This window comes from Amblyomma americanum, chromosome 8 (genome assembly GCF_052857255.1).
Source record: "Amblyomma americanum isolate KBUSLIRL-KWMA chromosome 8, ASM5285725v1, whole genome shotgun sequence".
NCBI classification, from domain to species: domain Eukaryota; kingdom Metazoa; phylum Arthropoda; class Arachnida; order Ixodida; family Ixodidae; genus Amblyomma; species Amblyomma americanum.
In genome coordinates, this window is record NC_135504.1 from 95,521,458 (window position 1) to 95,541,820 (window position 20,363).

Consider the following 20,363-nt stretch of genomic DNA (forward strand, 5'->3'; position numbering starts at 1 on the left):
TGTCCAATCTGCTGCTCTCGTGGGTATATATGTTTATTGGGTGTAAGCGAACCTTGAGAGTGTTCACCAGCGCCACCCTCGTCCATAGCGCTGGATGTATATATATATATATATATATATATATATATATATATATATATATATATATATATATATATATATATATATATATACATGCCTTAGATGCTTATAGTTATTCTTTACATGTGTCAACCGGCTATTGCAGGTCAACAAAGAGCGCCATGGGACCACCCGCTGATTACTGGAAGCCATCTAGCTGGAGCGCGTGCGCGGTGGCGCTAGCCCGAGACAAGACTGAACTTGTCTTTATTATTGAACATCTTCCTTAGCCAGCAATGTTGGTTGTAGGTTCAGCTCCAAGAAGCGTTCGCCTAGAGGATGTCGCTGGTTTTATTGTTCTAGTGTTTGTCCTGCTGGCATTTCCACCAGGGCAGTCGTAGATGATAGCCCACACTGGCGGACAGTAGAACTCTTATCGGCAGCCCCGCCGCGCTGGACGGAGCACTTCATTTCTTGCTTTTATTCACAGTTATCTGGCTAGCAGGGGAAAGCTAAAAAGCACTTCTCGTCGCCTTTTGCGAGCCGCCCAAGGCGTGTGTTGCACGAGACAAGGAATATGTATAGTTATCTTATTGTTGGTTTGCTGTTCTGATAATCACTTTTATTAGTTTCATAGCGACAATCATATTTGTGATGCATCTAAGCAGTTTGATACGCTTTGATATAAGGATTCTTATTCAGCAGTGATTTTCCTTCACGTTAACCATGAAATGCGACAGGGCGTTGTAAATTGTATCATTTTTGGGCGACGGCGCTGGGTTGTATATTAAACAGAAAACGTCCATGAGGGATAATAGGATACTAAGGACAAGCCGACCTTGCCATTGAGGACTATGTTACTAAGCTATAACGGCATGCTCCACTTTCACGGAAATCGAACTTTTTTTAGCTATAAAAGTTGACAAACAATATGTAGTTGTGGTCCTTCCTAGCCGCTTCGCGAGTAAAATCTCATTGGAGCTTCGCATCAGCTGCAGCCGGTGGGAGGAGGGCGAAAGATGCGAAGGAGCCCAACAAGCAGATAAACATGAAAGAGCATTTACGTTGTCCCGTACATCAATTCAACATCTACCGACATAGGTCTGGCCTGGCGGTGTGCTCATTGTGCCCGCTCTGCGCGAAACCCGAAACGATAGATCACTTCTTGTTGACCTGCCGCCGCTTCTCCTTTTTGGGGAGGCGCCTGCTAGAGCCCCCGCTAAGACAGCTAGGTCTAAACCTGTCTGCTGGGTTTGTTCTGTCTCTTGCTGCTTGTACCATTGGGCGTGACCCTTCCGGTCACGGACCCCAACACCTCTCTCTATAATTAATGTTTTTACCACCACAACCACCACCACCATTGGGAGCAGTAACAGGAATTTGCTCTCCGTTATTCAAACTTTCGTATCAGAGAAGAAATGGCTGTCATCCTGAAATTTTTCTGAATTTCATCTTCTGGCTACTGTGTGGAAAATTTATCTCATCATTCTCAGTACCTTAGTAAACACGGCACGGTTAGCCACGTTCTCTTTTTCAGTCACCAATCTCACAGTGTTTGATTTTTATTCGGCTCAAACAACAAATCTTGCTTCTTATTTTTAATTTTATTTCCTTAACATTTTTATTTTACCGTTTTCCCACCTCTCAGTTGCCACCTGTGTCTTGGCCAATCCCCCCGGTGGCTATGCGCCATTATCCTCTTTAGGACAAGTCGCCGGAGGAACGCGCAGTGCAGCAAAAGGTAGATCGCGGGTAACGGCTGTCCGGAGATAGATTCCGAAGCCGGAAGACGTGCACGGTGAGCTGATTAGCAACACAGAAGGAGCGAGCGTATGCGTGAGTGAACCGATCCAGAGGATATAGCGATGTGGCAAGACGAAGCAGAGCGGTGAAAACGGTGAAGCCTTGATAAACTGGATAAGGAAACAGATGGTTTGGTTTGTTTCGGTTTATGGGGGTTTAACGTCCCAGAGCTACTCAGGCTATGAGAGGCGCCGTAGTGAAGGACTCCGGATATTTCGACCACCTTGGGTTCATTAACGTGCACTGACATAGGTGAATGATGAAGTCGCTGTGGGAACGAGCAGTCGAACACTTGAGTGCAACTCGAAATTTGAATGTTATAAAAAGCCTGTATAAAAAAAGTTGCAACTTTGCTGCGCTTTTACCTTAAACCGGTAAATCAGGGCCAAGTTCGTTTTTTTTTTTTTGCAATCGGCCTCCAGAGGATCTAGACTACGGCGTCATTCACTCCAAAGCGATAATCGAGGGGGCGTATTTGGTATGAGTGGCACGAGTTTTGAATTGATAGGCGGCAGAGATAGTAATGATATTTTTTCATGAATAAATTGCGTCTTTAGCTCTCAAAAAAACATCGGCATACGCAGAAATCGGTATAGCCCCTTCAGGCGCTCGGTTCACATGTGTAGACGCGACCTAAGCTTCCTCTTATTTTCGCACGTAAGGCGCATTTCCACCTTTGAATATCACGCATTTACCATTTTGACCCTCCTTGTCAAGCTTGTGGCGCCATCTCTTGTAGCTAGAGCGAAATGCGTTTGTTAAAAAAAGAAAATATGAGCAAATATGGCGGAATGAGTAAATACCTTTCCTGTTGCCATTCTATCTTTACAAATCATAGGGAATGATACAATTTAGGGCTCGGAATCTGTCGACAGGTTAGTGTAGAAAAGGCACGCAAATTTTCATTGTCATTGACGAAGAAAGAGTGCTGCAGTGGACTTTTTAGAGTGGCGCGTCAAGAATGCCAAAATTATCGGTGGCGTTTTCTCCGCAGAACACGCCGTTTTTTGAGCATGTATGGTACGAAATGGGCTTACTCTTTAGGGGCGTTAAACACTATGCTTGTACAAAGAGAACGTTGGACAACCCCTCCTTCCCATCCCTACCCAACAACATGGATCCTCTGACGGGCCTTAATTGTTTACAGATTTTTCAGTGGAATTGCAGGGGCGTTCGGCGAAAGCGCGATCATCTGCACCAATTGATCGCAAGTTCGTAATCCCCACCAGGCATTATCGCTGTTCAGGACGCCAATGTTTGCAGGCAGCTGCCAGGATACGCTTTTATCCTCTCAGACCCCACTGATCTTCCTCGGGTGGTCACATATGTCAGTAAAGTTTTGCATTACGTGTAGCAATTAATTACCTCCCCTGTCGCTAATAGCCTTACTGAAGTCTTACCGCCCACCTCTGCAGAATCAACTCTGTTCTTTCTTAACTGCTACCTTCTCCCACGTAAGCCAATTAACTTACTCTCCTCACTTCTCAAATCTCCCCACAAACCGCGCTTGGCATCTGTTACTGCACATGCTAGACCCCACGCAATCCAAATCCCAGACGCGCCTTAGTATTTCCCTCCTCTCTCACAACCATAGACAGGACACCGACGCCTTCCTCGCCCAGGTGAAATGCACCAATACAACGCCCGCTGTCCCTTGCAAGTATCCTGATTATGCAGGCTCACCCCAGCCCGAGCTCGATGCCCTTAATACAGAGTCAGAATTTCGCGCCGCCTATTGAAATTACGAAATACCGCTCGCGGAGACGATCAAATTACCAATGCAGCTATCAGAAATCTTGACGATGCATCCATCTCTTACTTAGCCAACTACTTTAACGAATGTTTGGAGGAAGCTACTCTCCCTGCCTCGTGGAAGCATGGAAAATTTTTTTTTTTCCAAAACCACACAAGCCTATCGCCCTAGAAACAATCCGGCCCATTTCTCTTACATCCTGTCTAGGCAACGTCTTCGAGAACATATTTCATGCTCGGCTAAAAACCTACATGAAAGACAACCACCTTTTCCCCCGCTGTATGCTCGGCTTTCATGCGCATCTATCTGCGTAGGACGCCCTACTTCAAATTACGCATGGCGTGCTTGATGATACCATCCCCCACCACACTAAAGCTATCCTGGCAGTTGACCTCACCAAAGCATTTGACAGAATTTGACACGATGCCATCTTACGGGAACCGAAGGCTCTACAGGTAGGCCCTAAAACCTGCAACTACGCTCGCGCGTTTCTTTCGGGCCGCACTGCCTCCCTGCACATAGATTACCACACCCCCTTATACACTCGGAGAGCTCGGAACCCCTGAAGGGGCGGTCCTTTCTCCTCTTTTCTTTAACGTTTCTCTCATCTCCCTAGCTCACAAACTGGCTCTAATCCCACACCTCAAGCATACCCTGTATGCTGATGATATTACCACATGGACCACTCATGGTTCTGACGGGGAAATTGAGGAAACTCTTCAGTTAGCAGCAGACACCATCTCCTCTCACGCGTCATCCATCGGGCTCGAATGTTTCCTATCTAAGTCCGCGCTCTTCCTTATTAGGCCAAAATCTGGCGCTAACTCGCCCATCCAAACCAATTCAAAAGGATCCCCTATCCCCATCACCCCCACCCCCCGCATCCTCGGCCTCCACTTGCAGGATTCTGGACAAAATGAACATACCCTTAAAAGCCTCAAGGCTACCACGCAATCCGTGTTGCACCTTCTATGCCGAGTGTCCTCTCTTAACAAGGGTCTAGACGAAGCGGACAGCATGTAAGTAGTGCACGCATTTACGCTTAGCCGCATTCTATACGCAACCCATATCCGAAAATGAACCGCACGAAAATCGAACGCGTGAACGCAATGATCCGCCTTGCGACTAAGGAGCCCTAAACCTACCTCGTAGCACTAGCATAGCCAAACGTCTTGCACTAAGCATGCATAACACCATTAAGGAACTATTTGACGCGCAACTTCAGACACAGTACCTTAGACTTGCCACGAGTGCCACTGGCCGCCATATACTCTCTTCCCTTCGCATAAACATACCCGCTAACCAGACAACCCTTATAGCCATCCCTCGACACATCCATACACCTCTCGTTGTGAAACGCCTTCCTCGAAACGCCATCCCCAATATCACATCCCTTGCCGCGTAGCTCGCGCAAATTCCCTCCATAAGTATTATGGGCAAGCCCACGATGCCGTTTGGGTACACGCCGCATGTACAGCGCATGAAGCGGTAGCAGTTGCCTACAATCCAACCCTACCTCACCCTCTAACTCACCGTCTTCCCTCGGGCTCTTCACCTGAGGAGGCCGAGGAGACCGCCATCGTCCTAGCCCTTGCACATTCGGATGCACAATACATCTTCAGCGACTCGAAAACCAGCTCTGTCCAACTTTGCCTGGGGCAGGATTGACGCCCTTGCCTGGCAATTGTTGAACACCCCTACCAAAAATTTACCGCGCAGGGTGGAGCTTCAGTGGGTGCCGGCTCACTCAGGGAACCCTGGAAACGAGGCTGCCGATAAAAATTCCCGAGGTTTGATTTGCCGGGCTCAGGACAGTCTCGATCCAGGATTCTCGAGGGAGCGGGCGCACACGTTTGCGGAGCTCACGCAAATACCCCGTTTGGACCGTCGGACTTACCCTCCTCCCCATTCCCCTTTTACACACTTCCAACAGATCCTGTTCAGATGCCTGCAGACCCACTCTCTGTCATCCCCTCAGCTTTTATCCCACTATTGCGGCACATCCCCTGCATGCTCCCTATGCGGGGACCCCACACCACACTCTCCCATATCCATTTAGGCTGCCCTGCTGACCCTCCCCCGCTGGGACAGCACGCCATCTCGAGCTGGGAGGACTGGGAGGTACTGCTCATGCCTGCAGACCCGAAATCGCAGCTCTTTGCGGTGACTCGGGCTGCCGACGTCATGTCCCGGCATGACCTACTTGATGCAGTGCTGGACCGCGCAGTGGCTCAGGCACCCAACTGTGCCTAAAACTCTCTTGCTCAATAAAGTTTTTCTGACTGTCTGTCTAGCGCTGAAGCGTTTTTCATGAGAATAGTTGATGGAGAAGCACCTCCAAAAAAGTGCGGCCGATCTAGCAATGACGACCCGCAGATGGTCGCAAAGAATCCGCCACATAGCTGAGCCGCTGCCGTCAAACAGCGCGCTTTGACCAGTCAAGTCAGAGAGACCAATATTCAAATGGGATCTGAGACCGCTTGTGGTAGATTGTAGAATGCATGAAATCGAAGGAAGCAACCATTTTGAGTGACGGTCAGAACATTTTTTCTCTGTCATTTTGAAAATGTCGCTGCGGTTTTTAGCAAGAATTATTACGATATGTATGAAACCCAAGGCGAAGAAAAATACGAAGCGGCAGCACTACACAACGGTGAATGAAAAAGGGGAACCCGTGTCCTCCCATCATGCTCAATTCAGAGCTGGCCGCTAAGCTTCAAGGCTACAAATAATAATCAGCCCATTCGTAGAGCGAGCGGACAGTTTGTTTCAGTCTTCTGACATAAATCCTTCAAATAACGACCTTTGAAAATGATTTCTCATTTTTGCAAAACCATGTGTAAGGTAGTGCGAAAGATGGTATCTCTTTCTCCCTCGCCACTTGTGCTGAGATCACTCGTGACCCCTTCGATGCAGCGGTACTTGAAGCAAAACATAAGATGGAAGCAACCATTGGAACCAGCTTATGAACGCAATAATTAAACAACGTTGGAGACGTGAAGGCTGCACATCTAAAAGCCACGTTCGGGGCTCTAAATTCCGAATATTCCTCTGCCTGTCTTCACAGAATTGCTGCTTTTATCTATTTTATAATTCATGAGCTGCAGAATAATTCCCTGGAGCGTATATTGTCAGAGCTAAACATTTCTTCATGTATAGCGATCAGTTAGAAGAGGCAAGCAAATGTAGCAGTGTTTATGTTTATGTATTAGGGTTTAAGGCACTATGCTCACAAATGTGGACGCGAATATATTATGCTTAAATATGAATAATTTTGCGTAATATTTTTACATCACATCTACTTAGCCTACTGATTGTCATTAATTCAAAAGCAGATTTTATCCTTTCAGCAGATTAAACTTGCGCTAGAAGGGACTAGAAAGGCTTTGCATACAGAACAAAATTGAATGTAGGGCTCTTCAGTGTCACCTTAGATTAACAATGTCCAGTGAGAGACTCGGATAAATGGAGTTTATTAACGCATATGATTTGCAACTTTGTACGGCACAACTTTATTACAGCACGAAAGGCGCAAACTATGAAGTGTGCGCATGCACGCTCAAAGAGTGCAAAAACTTATAAACCATTTTGTGAAAACAGATGCTTTATATTAATATGAGCAAGAACACTCTGTTTTGGAGTGTTCGCATTTTGTTGTTGTTGTTAGCCTATCAAAAGATGGCACATACCAACACTGGGGGATCGGCCAAGAATCGGGTGGCTATTCACCTGAACGCAGTTTACAAAAAGGAAAAGCACGTGGGTGTGCAACACCGGTGAATTTTTCGTCATGAACAGAAAAGGGATGAGTGTTTTGATTTTAAAATTTTAAGAATAATAATAAAGAGAGTGATTAAATATTAATGATTTAGTCAAAATGTAATAATTGATAGAAAAGAAAAGAAAACTGGAAGGTGTTTTTGGATAAAGACGAAGACAAGACACAGTTATGAAAACAGCTTTAAAAAACGTCACATTCTGGTGTGCGTATGCTGCATTTTGTGATATTTGCCTGGGTGAACCTCGGTAGCAATATCTGATGGTAGGTTATTCCAGTCACTTATGGTTATAGGTATGAATGATTGCGCGTAAAGAGATGACTGGGCGATTGACTTTGTAGGGGGAAAAGTCAAGAAGCAGACGAAGACCTAGTGGGTGGCTACGTGTCTGCTTCTAGGTCTGTGTTTTCGCTTTTCGTTATCTTCTCGCGTGGGGCGTGGGTCGGACAGTGCCCTCCGTGAGACCGAATGCTGACGACTCCCCTGCGGAGAAATTCCCGGCACGGTGGGCGCATTCTCAAGTCAGAAAACCCAACCGGAACCCTCAGGGGCAAGCTAGGCTTAGCTCTGCGCTGCCGAGCTAGGCCGCGCTACGCGTCTGCATGGATTCTGCGTTGTCGACGACAGCTACGCGGATGCCGGCTGTGTTGCCACCTGACGAAGCCTCCACGTCCACGCAATCGACAGCGCCTCTGGGCCTCCAGCCTGCGCTGTCTTCCGATGCTACGACTTTGGCCTGTGACATGGACTGCTCTACCGCCTCCGTGCCCGTGGCACTCCCTCAAGAAACTGTGCCCGTCGCGCCAGTTCAGTATTCCCACCAAGGGCCGTCACCAGCGTCTGAGCCTCCTCCACAGATGCCTCCCGTGAGTCAAGGCTCTCTTCCGCCTGCTGCGAACTCGTTCCGCGTTACCATCAAGCTTACATTGCGCTTTGATATGACATCCGTCCCTGCCCGGAACGCTCAAGCAACAATTGACCACGCTCTTGGCTCTTCGAACTACTGCGGGTTTGTCGTCTATCGCCTATCGAACACCATCACGGTAAACTTGTCATCCTTGATGGACGCCCAGAAACTTTGCGCAGTTACGCGTGTCCCCCTTGATGACAGCAAACATGTCCCGGTGGAAATATATTTTGCATCTGGTCCTGACACAGTCCGCTGCATGGTTTATCATGTCGACAGCACGAGCCCTCCGGAGGAGGTGCGCGCAAATATTCGCTGCTCAACTCATGTACTGCAAGCACGGCCTATGGGTCGCCGGGGCTCATACCTGCTCATCCTGCAAGGCCCGTTGACTCTCGCGAAGTACCTTACCTACTACGGTGCGATCGTCAAACCACAGCCCTTCCGACCTCGTCGTATTTTTTGTTATCACTGCCACAAAGAAGGACATATGAAAAATACCTGCCCTAATCCAGCAGCTGAGGCCGACATGAATGAACCAGCAGTTCATTGTGCCCTGTGCAAATCGCCGGAATATGACATTCACTCCCCTGCTTGTCCTAAGAAGAAGCAAGCGAAGAAGTTTCACAAGTCGCCTGCAAAAATGGATGTTCCCACAAGTAATCGCTTTGCAGCTCTCGCATGTTACGACAACGACTTCGCTGAACTTCCTTTATCTGAGCCCGCTGCTCACCACACGTCTCCTCACCAGCGTACATATGCACAAGCGGCTCACCTTCCCGGATCAAATGGTACGCCAAAATGTCCAGTGCATCCATCACATGTGGATACCACAGATGAAGACACAGCTTTAGACAATGCAATCGCGGAGGCTCGCCGCCGACTAGACGAACTCACCCAGCGCCGGGAACAGCGTCGTTCTCAATCCTCTCGAGGATTTCTAATACCTTGGGAGCAATCATCAGAGGAATCACCTAGGGTAAGCACTGGCCCACAATCAGGTGCCGACCACATGTTAGCCGTGACTACTCCGACAGTGGATAAGATATTAGCGCTGATGAAGCAGGTGACATTCCTCATCGTGGAAGCTCTTCGGCCACGTCATGAATAGCGCATCATCATCGGTGGTGGTGCAGTGGAACTGTCGAGGATTCGCTAATAAGGCCTCTGAAGTGAACATCCGCCTTCACGACGGAAAGCTGAGAGCATGGTCGTTCCTACTGCAAGAGCATAATGCACTCCCACGCCTTTCAGGTTTCTGCACATACCATTCACCCTCTATCTCTGATCGCCGTTGCACCGCCTCCTCCCTCAGCCCAGGTAAATCTGCAATTTATATTCACAGTTCAGTTCCGCACACACCGCTCGACCTTTCACGGTGGTGCAACACACGTCAAGAGGTTGTCGCCCTTCTCGTAAAACCTGCACGCACAACCCTTATTCTAGTTTCTTTTTATAGTCGTCCTGGCTCCGCATCTCCCAATCTGGGATAGGTTCGTTTTCTACGTTCTACCAACACGGATATCCTTATTCTAGTTGGTGGTGACTTCAACGGCGCACACACTGCGTGGGGTTACCCATCGGATTCCTCAAGGGGTGCACACATCCAAGGGAGCTTTTCGGATCATTCCTTTCAACTTTTAAACCACCCGACTACTTCTACCCGCCCACGAGGTGGCCCGTACTCACCTGATTTGACTTGGTGGTTAGGCTCCGGTAACCCTCGTTGGGCTTTTGATTCTGATACTTGGGGTAGCGATCACAGCCCTATTTTTTATCTCCCTCACGCCTACGCGTCTACGGAAAATACGCCGCACTGTATGAATAGCATCATGGGACTCTGTACGCGCAGACAATCATTTATCTACATCCAACACCTCTTCAGAATTGTCTACTCTCTCTGCTGTTCTCGCTACTCACACTATTACCACTACTGTAAATGAAGACGACCCAAACCCGGACATACATCTCTTGAATCTGTGGGCTACGCGTCGCCAGGCGGATCTTTACGCTACTCGTCACCCCGATGACCCTTCGGCTCTTCCTACTCTTCACCGCGCTACCGCACGGGCGCGGCGCTATGCAAAGCGGCTAGGCAGGCAACGCTGGGCTGCATGGTGTGCCCGCCTGTCCTCTTCGCAGGGCAATCGACATATTTGAAGAGTGTTTCACGCCATAGAGCGCCCTTCTCAGGTTGCAGATTGCACAGAGAGCATTCCTCTCGCGCTAAATGTGGATGAGGACACATTTGCACAACAAGCGGCCCGTCAATTTTTTCCAAACCATAACTGCCCCGCTACGTCTCCACCTGACTTATCGGTAACAAAGCCCCTCGATGGGATTACTTCTGACCTCACCATGGCAGAGCTGCTGGCCTCCATTGAACGTTTAAGAACTACTACTACTCCCGGGCACGACGGCATACCTAACTCCTTATTCCGTAGCTTGGAAGGGAGGGCTTTGCAAACCCTACTTCATACTTTTAACGAAGTGTGGCTTTCTGGCGTCATGCCGGGAGACTGGAAGCATTCTATTGTGGTCCCAATACCCAAGTTCGGTCAGCCTCCAGTATCTCTCTCGGCCCTTCGTCCAATTTTCCTTACGCCTACCATCAGCAAGCTTTATGAATACATTCTAGCCGCACGCTTGTCGTGGTGGCTGGAATCTCATGATTGTTACCCAGATTCCCAAATTGGTTTCCGCCCAAAAATTGGAACGAAGGACGGCCTTGCTACTTTGGCTGCTGACGTGCTTGACCACTCTCCGCAGTCACCTTGCACAACCGTAATCGCTACAGACGTAACAAAGGCATATGATAACATCCTTCACTCTGCCATTCTTGCCTTCCTTCAAACTCTTGGTCTCCCTCACCGGTTCCTCCTCTCCATTCACGCCTTTTTAGCAAATCGAACCTTCAGCGTGCGTGTCCACGGAAAGCCCTTTGGTAATTTCACTTCCAATAGAGGAGTGCCGCAGGGCTCCGTTCTCGCCCCCACATTATTTAATGTGGCTTTAATTTCTCTTGTTCGAGCCCTAGAGACCATCCCTTCTATCCGCGTGCTTGCATATGCCGATGATATCACCTTGTGGTGCTGTCATCCAGACGCGTCTATTCATCAGTCGGTCCTTCAACACGCGCTGGATGTATTGACATCTCGCCTCCCACCTCGGGGTCTAACACTCTCTCCTACTAAATCATGTTTCATTCGAATTGGAAATAAAGCCGCCTTACGGAAAGCTCCCCCTTTAAATTTTGCGGTACATAATTCTCTGATTCCTCAGGTAGAAACTGTTCGTATGCTTGGTCTTCTCCTCCATACATCTGGAACTGGCACCCCGTGGCTGACAGCCACCCGTAAATCGGCTCACGATACTCTAGGTCTGATTCGTCGCATAGCTATGCGCTCTGGTGGCGCACGTGCTCATACGGCCCACCAGCTTGTGCGCTCTATCCTTCAGCCACGGATAGTATATCAGGCACAATTTCAACGTCTCACCCGCAGACAGTGGGACTCCCTTGAAGCTATCAATCGTGAGGCTATGCGCGTCATAACATATCTGCCTCGTTTAACACCCATACCTGTGCTACAGGGTTTCGCCAAACTTAATACACTGAGTGAAATCATCGACCAACGACTGGCAAATAGAACTCGAAAACAGTCTCTCAAACTTCATCGTTTAAAGACACTTCCACCTGGTCCTATTGCCAGCTCACTGACAATCGCCCCACTGTTTCCCCGTCGGTATCAACAGCGTATCTGCCTGAAGGGTGCATATTATACACGGATGCATCACATTCTGCAGAGAGGGGAGTTACTGCAGCGTATAGTCCATCTCATCCGCATCTCAACTCTCGCGCAACGTATACTGCGGATACGTGCACTCCCCTGGCATTGGAACTTCAAGCCATTTATAATGCCATTGCTTCCCTTCCCATCGTTCCAACATTCAATACAGTTCGTATTTACACCGACTCCCGCGCCGCCCTTAAACAGCTTAAGGCTGTTCGACGAACGTTCCAGATTTCAGAATCTATTCATGTGCTCTGCGCAAAGTATCCATGTCCTGTGCGCATACACTGGATTCGCGGCCATGCCCAGGATACACATAACATTCTATCGGATGCTATGACTCATCTTCATACATTAGACGATTCGCCACCTTCCCCTCTTCCCTAAGATCCGTTCCTGTCCCTTGTTTCCGATTCCGAAGTCCTGCGCCAGCGAACATGCGCTCTAATTCCTCCGTGTTCGCACCCTCTCCCCCGTAGTCTTACTCGACAGGAGGAGGTATCCGTGCGCCGGATTCGGGCAGGGGCGGCTCTGACACCATCTGTCCGTCATCGGTGGCGTGCTAAAGATCTGCCAGTACCTGACAGGTGCCCTCACTGTAGCGCTGCACCGGACATTTGTGATGTGCGGCACTTGTTGTGGACGTGCCTAGCGACGGCTGCTATCAGAAAACGGCTCCTCAGGGAGGTGGGCCTGCGGTGGAACCGCGAATGTGACTACGTGAAGCGGACTATGGACAACCGTTTCATTAACAACCTCTGCGACTACCTCAGCGCAGCGGTTCTTCACTCCTTCTTTTAACTTTCAATCCCGTGCATTCCTTCCCCCTTTTTCTTTTTTCAACTTATGCCTCATGGCACACTTCTCGAATAAAAAAAAAGACTGTAGGGATGATCATGGCGTGGGGAAATGGGTCAAGGTAGTTAAACCGAGTGTACGTGTGGAACCAAGTGATTTAACTGATTGCCTCAAGGTTTTGCTTTGCTGAGTCGTCGGCACGTCTGGCGAGCATATGAGACTCCGGTTGAGCTCTGATCGAGGTGAAGATAATCTGATCTCTTTGTTCCGGAGATGGAAGTTGATGAAGACGACAATGATAAATGCACAGCGCGAGTGTGTGTTGCAGTCTGACACGATGCATGATCAGCTGTGGCGATAGTATACCGCTCTCGAGCAGTGGTCACGAAGCCGATCTATTTGCGCTGTTTCCGTTAGAATTCCAGTTGAGGCAATATTTATATATTTGTTTATTTATTTACAGAATGTCAAGGCTTCAGCGGTGAACCGGCTTTTGGAGCTTTAGCCTTGAAGTGCAGCTTTCGCTTTAGAAGCTTGGTAAGATTACGGTTTAGAGCGTCATATATTTCTCTATTTGGAAAAACTAAACCGTATTCCTTATTACCGATCAGGTTTCGTTATCATAAGCCGCGAAAGTTAATGCGTACGTGCACTTAGTGATTCGTGACTCGTTTTTTTTTTCGCTTTTCTCCTTTGGAAGATGGTGGCTTATACATATGAGCGCGAAAGCATTAGAGTGCGCATCGACACGAAAACCCGATATCGCCCAAAAAGAGGCAACGCTGTAAAAGTCGACATTGGTGGAAAGGGTGTGACGTCATCGAAGGTGGTAAAATGCGAAAAGTTTACTGAGAAGCTGTGTGGGCGCTAGACGTCGCGCCATATATATTGAAGACGGCAAGACGGCGAGAAAGAAATTAGTCTTTTAATGAAAGGAACTGGCGCAGTATCTGTCTAACATATCGGCGGACACCTGAACAACGTCGTAAGGGAAGAGATAAAGGAGGTATTGTAACAAGAAAGGAAAAAAGGCGCCGTAGTCGAGGGCTCCAGAATAATTTCGAGCACCTGAAGATGTTTAACGTGCACTGAAATTACACACACACGGGCGCCTTAGCGTTTCGCCTCCATCGAAACGCGCCGCCGCGGTCGGGTTTGAACCCGGGAAATCTGGTGCAGTGGCCGCGCGCCCTAGCCACTGAGCCACCGCGTAAGGTCCGCCAGAGTTGTTTAAGCGATTCGCTCTGCACTCGTCTGGCACATGTTTCTTTCGAGTACCCGTCCGTGCGGCGGCGGAACTATACAGCCCTCAACAGAACAACTTGCCTCAGAATCGAATGAAAAGTAATCTACCTCTAATGAAAGTGTAAGGAAGGAGAAAACTTTCAACAAGGAGCTGTACACCCAGGTAGCGACAAGTCCATGTGCTTGTTCAAGTCTGACAGACATCCAACATCTCATGAAAAGTGCAGTTCCGGACCCACGGGTCCGTAAAATGTATCGGCCGGAGAGGCGCGACAAGTCGAGAGAAGATCGAGGTACTTTGAGGTGTTGCTGCGTGGGAAGCGATTTCGTAAGTGAAACTGATGACGCTACATGCGCACTAAAGATGTAATGTGCTAGTGTGCGCGGTATCACAGGATGGGAGTCTGTCCTGTCACGGGCGCCTTGGCCTTTCGCCTCCATCGAAACGCGCTGCCGCGGTGGGGTTCGAACCCGGGAAATCTGGTGCGGCGAAAGTCATCGCCAAAAGGATGACGGGAACGTTGACAGAGAAGTTCTATCAGTTAAAATGCCCAACGACAAGCACGTGGCGCGGAAGGAACAACTAGTTTGGTGATGAGAACTGGTGAGCAAGGTGTGCAATAGGTGGCGCCACAGAAGCAAGCCGTGATGGCGTAGGCGGCGAGCATGAGGCGGGACCGCGGTATGCACGAGGTGCTGGTGGTGGAACAGTGCGGTCATGAGGTTGCGATCGGTGTCGGGACTCGGTGCAGCGGAGATAGATGTTGTGGTGGATGGAGAGGCATGGCCTACAGATACGGCAAAGCAGGAAGTAGCAGTAAGTTTTTATCAAAAAATAATAATATATATGGAAGTTAAAAGATTTTTGCTAGCCCCGGCATCTGCCAACACTGTGGCGGCGGTACCTGAGCTGCGGCAGCGGAAATAAAGGATAGGAGGCAGTTTAAGAAGTGAAATGAAAGAGGTGAGGGGACAGCAAGAAAGGATGCAGAAATCCACGGATGCGTAAGTGGAGTGTAAGGAAACCACAGATGATATACAGAATGCTTGCCGTGAACTGGTGAGGGAGACGTTGGAGTCTTGTGCTATGGCGTCAAACGGCTTTCACGCACGCCAGCTCAAGAACGAGGGCGGATGGCGTTGTTACCACAACGGCTCTACAGAAGCTACGCACTGCCAAAGTTGCTTGATGAACGGAGTGGAAGTGTCGGCAGGCGGTCTCAGAGAAATGCCATAGAGGGCAATGACCGCCATCTTCAGGTCGTAGTAGAGTGGCTGACCGTGTTCTGGAGAGATAAGGCGCCTGAAGAGGGATTCTAGAAGATACATTTCGGTCAGGTATCAATGGATGGCCTAGCCTGAAACACCATGGAAGGAAGTAAGAGTCTAGGAGAAGGAATCATATGACAAGATTCGTCTTATAGAAGGGCGCTACGCCGGGCAGCTCAGCGAGGCAACGCCTGTCGTTGTCGGTGGAAAGCACGCACCTTAGTCCCAAGACGTCCATGAAGAAAAACCCATGACGCGGCGGCTGTAGGATAGATGTCTTTGGCTCAATGATCCGGACAGCTGCAAGGAGCTATCCTAAATAAGCTCCTTAATGTTCGTAGAAGAATAAGCAACCGTTGAAAAAAGTAATACTGGCAAATATAGCTGACAGAAAAGGTTGGTTGAGTACGAGGTCCGTTTTTCGAGACGCTGTCGTGGCTGTCTCGTCGCTGTCACGGTCTCAGCCACCAGACCCCTCTCCTCTCACAACACGAGGCCTCCGAAGTTGGGCGTTGCTCTCCAGGAAGAGCGGCTGGCGCGGCGCACGGAGACGAGGGGCACCCTCCTCGAAGGGCGCACACGGTCGTAAATTAGTACGGAAGTTTCCGCCAAAGCGGGGAATTGGACTTTGAGGTCGACGCACGTAAAATCATAGTTCCACGAAACATAACGTTCAAAACAGGAGCGTCGCCGCATGGCCGCACCATCAACCGGAAGATAGCTGATGACACACAGGCGTGAGAAACGCAGCCGGGGAAGGGGCGCGTCCCGGGTTCGAACCCAACCGCGGCGGCTGCGTTTTTATGGAGGAAAAACGTTAAGGCGCCCGTGTGCTGTGCGATGTCAGTGCACGTTAAAGATGCCCAGGTGGTTGAAATTATTCCGTAGCCCTCCACTACGGCACCTCTTCTTCCTTTCTTCTTTCACTCCCTCCTTTATCCCTTCCCTTACGGCGCGGTTCAGGTGTCCGCCCCTATGCGAGACAGATACTGCGCCATTTCCTTTCCCCAAAAACTAATTATTAATTATTATTAAGGGGCGCGACTGCTGGTTCCATGCGTCCGGGCTCAATGCGCCCGATATTACTGAATACGGCTTCACACGCAATGAGCCGTGGCCACTGCGGCCAGAACACAAGTGCTCTGTGCTGGAGTGCCCTGTATGTCCATTTCTGCGCGTGTACGGCACCCCCCCCCCTGTTCTTTTAAAGCGCCGGTTCATGCGGTGGCGCTACAAGTCCTTTCTTCGTACGCTGTTGCGCCCTTTGACCACCAGGAAAGCTTTAATTCTCGAGCCGTGCAGATAACTTTCCTGAATGGAAGAAGCGCAGCAATGTCTTGATATCCTCCGTAGCCGCTAAGACGCTCCGTCTTATCCAGAGTGGCGATGAGAAATCTGATTCAGATGTAATTTTTATCGCTTGCGAGAGTCACGGACATCTGAGTGTAGCAGCGATTGCATTTTATTCTGTATCCCGAGTGAAAACAAGCGTGGCGGCAAGTTAATTATATTCTGAGCCGCCAGAAATATTATTAAGAGCACAGGCCTGCTTCATTGCGTATGTCCGAATGAGACCAGCGGCTGATGTTAATTTTAGGATTTGAAAAGCCACGACCATAAGTGAAAGTAATTCTTTGCAGTTGGGCTCACGCTCGCATTTACCGCCGTCAGCTTACCGTCTCTGGTGCGCAAGTTGCGTATACAGAAGAGAGGATGTTTAGGCTTTATTTGTCTACATGGCAATGGAGTGATTTGATACCAAACGTACCAGATTTCGTGCTCAATCCCTTTCATTTTCTCGATAAAATTTAAGTGTGTTTATTGAAGCGGCTAAAGTAATAAGCCACAACGACATTGCCGATTTGGATTGCATTGTGAAACTTTTATTGTCCAACAAAAAGGGGAGTTATTAGGCTCCCCGTCCAGAGGAGGCCCAAGAGATCTTGACTCTTGGCGGCGGCTGCGGCCAGTCGGGCGACTTCTAATTTGACCTCTGAACTAAAGCTGAGTAGAAAAGCCTCCCATTGGTGAAGGGGCTTTGTTTTGGGACTCTCCGGAGTGGCAAGAGGGTATTCCCAATTGATATGAATAAGGTTAGCTTTTTTTTACAGGTCTCACAGAGATTTCAATATTGAACCAGGTAATAAAGGCTGCACATCGCCGGGTTCGGAAATGTATTGGTTTGCAGGCGACTCCAAGCGGTGGCCCGGCTTTAGGTTAGCGTTTCGTCGGTTGGGGGTAGGTAGTGTTGCTGAGACTATTGTCACACATGATTCCTATCTGTGAAGCCCTCGCTACGTAAAAAAAATTCTTGGTCATGTGACAGCCCTTCAAAATTCTGAGAGGAGTTCTAAAGCTGGCGCCAGAGAAAATTTACAAAAAATAAATATTTTATTTTTGCACTTGAAAAGGTTTTAGAGATAAGGAATATGCATTGTGACTTTTATTCGCGCAGAAAAAAAAAATTGTCGCGCAAATTTTGTGTTGTTTTATTTCATAATTTTTCTCGAATAACACGGTTTTTGCAGTTATTTTTACACTGTTTCACGACATTGGCGAGCAACATCACATGTTTCTCAGCTTCTCTATAATAAGTACTATCTCATTAGTTGTTTTAAAGTATGATAAAACAGCATATTTTAGAAAAAAATGTCGAGCTTAAAATAAGTGTGCTGCGGAGTGTTTCCGGGCATACTTTTCGTACAGAGGCGTTTTTACTGAAAACATAAATTGTAGCACAACTGATAACTAGTCGCATTGAAATTTTGGTCAGCGATTTTATCGAATCGAGTCTTTTTTTCTTTTACAGAGAGAAAAAAGAATTGAGCTTCAGCGCTGCACCTCGAGCTATGGTCGCCCAGTACCGCCGCTGCACTGCTCGGCATGCTTTCGAAAGTTCCCGAAAGTCATACGCTGTCCGGTAAGCACGCTGCGTCTGACATTAAAGAGATAAGAGTGCACCAGGAGGCTCTGTGTTGTCAATGGAGCCTGTGGCTGGAAAATCAAAATCAGTCCAAGGGGCCATGACTACTGTCGCGAAGGTTTAATTGCAATGGGTGAGCAAGCATGACGTAGGGAAACGAAATCCTGTCGTCCCTACTGCTACATTGCCCGATCGCTAGGTAGCGCAAAAGCGGTGTTGTTATAGAGGCGGCAAGATGGCTTTAGTAGACTGCGCGCTGTACTAAGACAGCAGCTGCTTCGTGACTTCGGCAGTGGTTATGAATACAAGGCAAAAACCTATGCAAGCAGTTCAATGAACGGCCTTTGAAAATCGTCATAGAAGTTAGCCACCATATTTCAGCTATCCTCCGGCCATAAACATAATTTTGCCTATACATTGAACAGGAACTGCATGAGGCTACGCTTTTCGCGACGCGACGCACGATGGTGCGCGTGTGTCCACCAAGCGAAGATTCTTGACTCCGTTGTTAGCGCTGCAACATTCAGTCGCCTAGCGTTATCAAGAACGTATGACCCCACTAGTACCCAAAAATCAAGGATTAAAATCCTTTAATATTACACAAGCGCAGTGCCGCTAACTATATTTTAAGGAGCTGATATTATTAATAACTAAGAAAGATAAAGGCCACACATCTTTCTACTGGCCGCCGCGTTGGCTGAGTGGTTATGGTGCTCAGATGCTGATCCTACACAAGCGTGTGAGCGGCGCCACAGCTGTGTTTTTCAGTGAAGTAGCGGTACAGGGCAACCTTGGCTCGGCGTACAGCGCACAACTTTTAATTTTTTTTCTTGCTTAAAACAAAACAGACTCCGAGAAAAAAGCCTGAGCAAAAGTTCAATGCAACTAGCTATCAATTGGGCTGCAAATTACGTTTTTATTAGAAACGGCTCTGTACGAAATGCATTCCCGAAAACGCAGCACAGCACACATTCTTTAAATTCATTATTTTTCTGAAATATACTGCGTTGTATCATACTTTAAATCGTTTAATGAGAGATTACATATTAAAGAGAAGCAAAGAAACTTGTGATGTTGCTCGCCAATGTCACGGAAGAGTACAAAAATTACAGAAACGGCGTTTTTTGAGGAAAAATGCTGACATAAAGCAATAATGATGTTTGGTATGGAATGACCCAATAGATAAGGCCCCCTGCTGGCGGCCAACCCTAAGCTGTACTCATCGTGCGATACCGCACCAATATCGCCAATGACCAGCCAGACTTGTCTGAATCCATGTTGCGCTGCGCCCACTGCCAAAGACAAATTGCGGTCGGCAAATGCGTAGCTTGCAATTTTCAGCACTAGAGGGCCGTAGTTCGCCATGAAAAAGCGCCTTTCGCGCCTTTAGCGCCCGTTTTGTGCGTGTCAACTGTCACTTCATAATTGCGTCGCACATCAGGATTCCCAGTAGCCGCAACGTCCCAAGAGGAAGGGCTACATCTAGGAGCAGTTCCGACAGCAGCGGCGCTGACGATCTAGAATTTGTGGCCGACACTTCCTCTGATTTCATTTACGAGCTGAAGTCGACTTGAGATGACCACTAAAGCATCGGCAACGACGACGTCGCCTTTACCGCGGTCACTAACCAGTAGCCGCGGTCCCTACGCATGTTAAAAGTTAATGACGAGGTGGTGGCATAAAGTCCCTAACTATCGTACTGAAGGAATATTCCTCAGAGGGGTGGCGCGGAAGGCTCAAGACCCGAGGGGCAGCTGTTAGAGTCTTGGCTGTACCATGTTTCTTTTGAGCGCAATTGCTACTTCAGACGCACTACATTATGGTGATCGGATGAGGTCGCGGCCCTGCAGTCCAATGAGGGATTACGTAGTGAGGATTAAACCCGCACGAAGTCACGTTGTTGTGACGTCACGACACTGTCAACTGACCAAAACTTCGTTATACCACGGGATGTTTCGAGGCACGGGACCTCTAATGGTACCGCGTTCAAAACGAAGTCTTTGCTGCAAACTAGCAGAGTATACATGTATATAGG

General features: G+C 48.5%; 1 protein-coding gene across 1 annotated transcript in view; it reads right to left on the bottom strand.

Annotated features, from left to right (window-relative positions):
- LOC144100561 (uncharacterized) overlaps positions 1 to 20,363 on the bottom strand; it is a 68,656-nt gene that overhangs the window by 15,444 nt on the left and 32,849 nt on the right. The gene's annotated exons all lie outside the window — the stretch shown is intronic.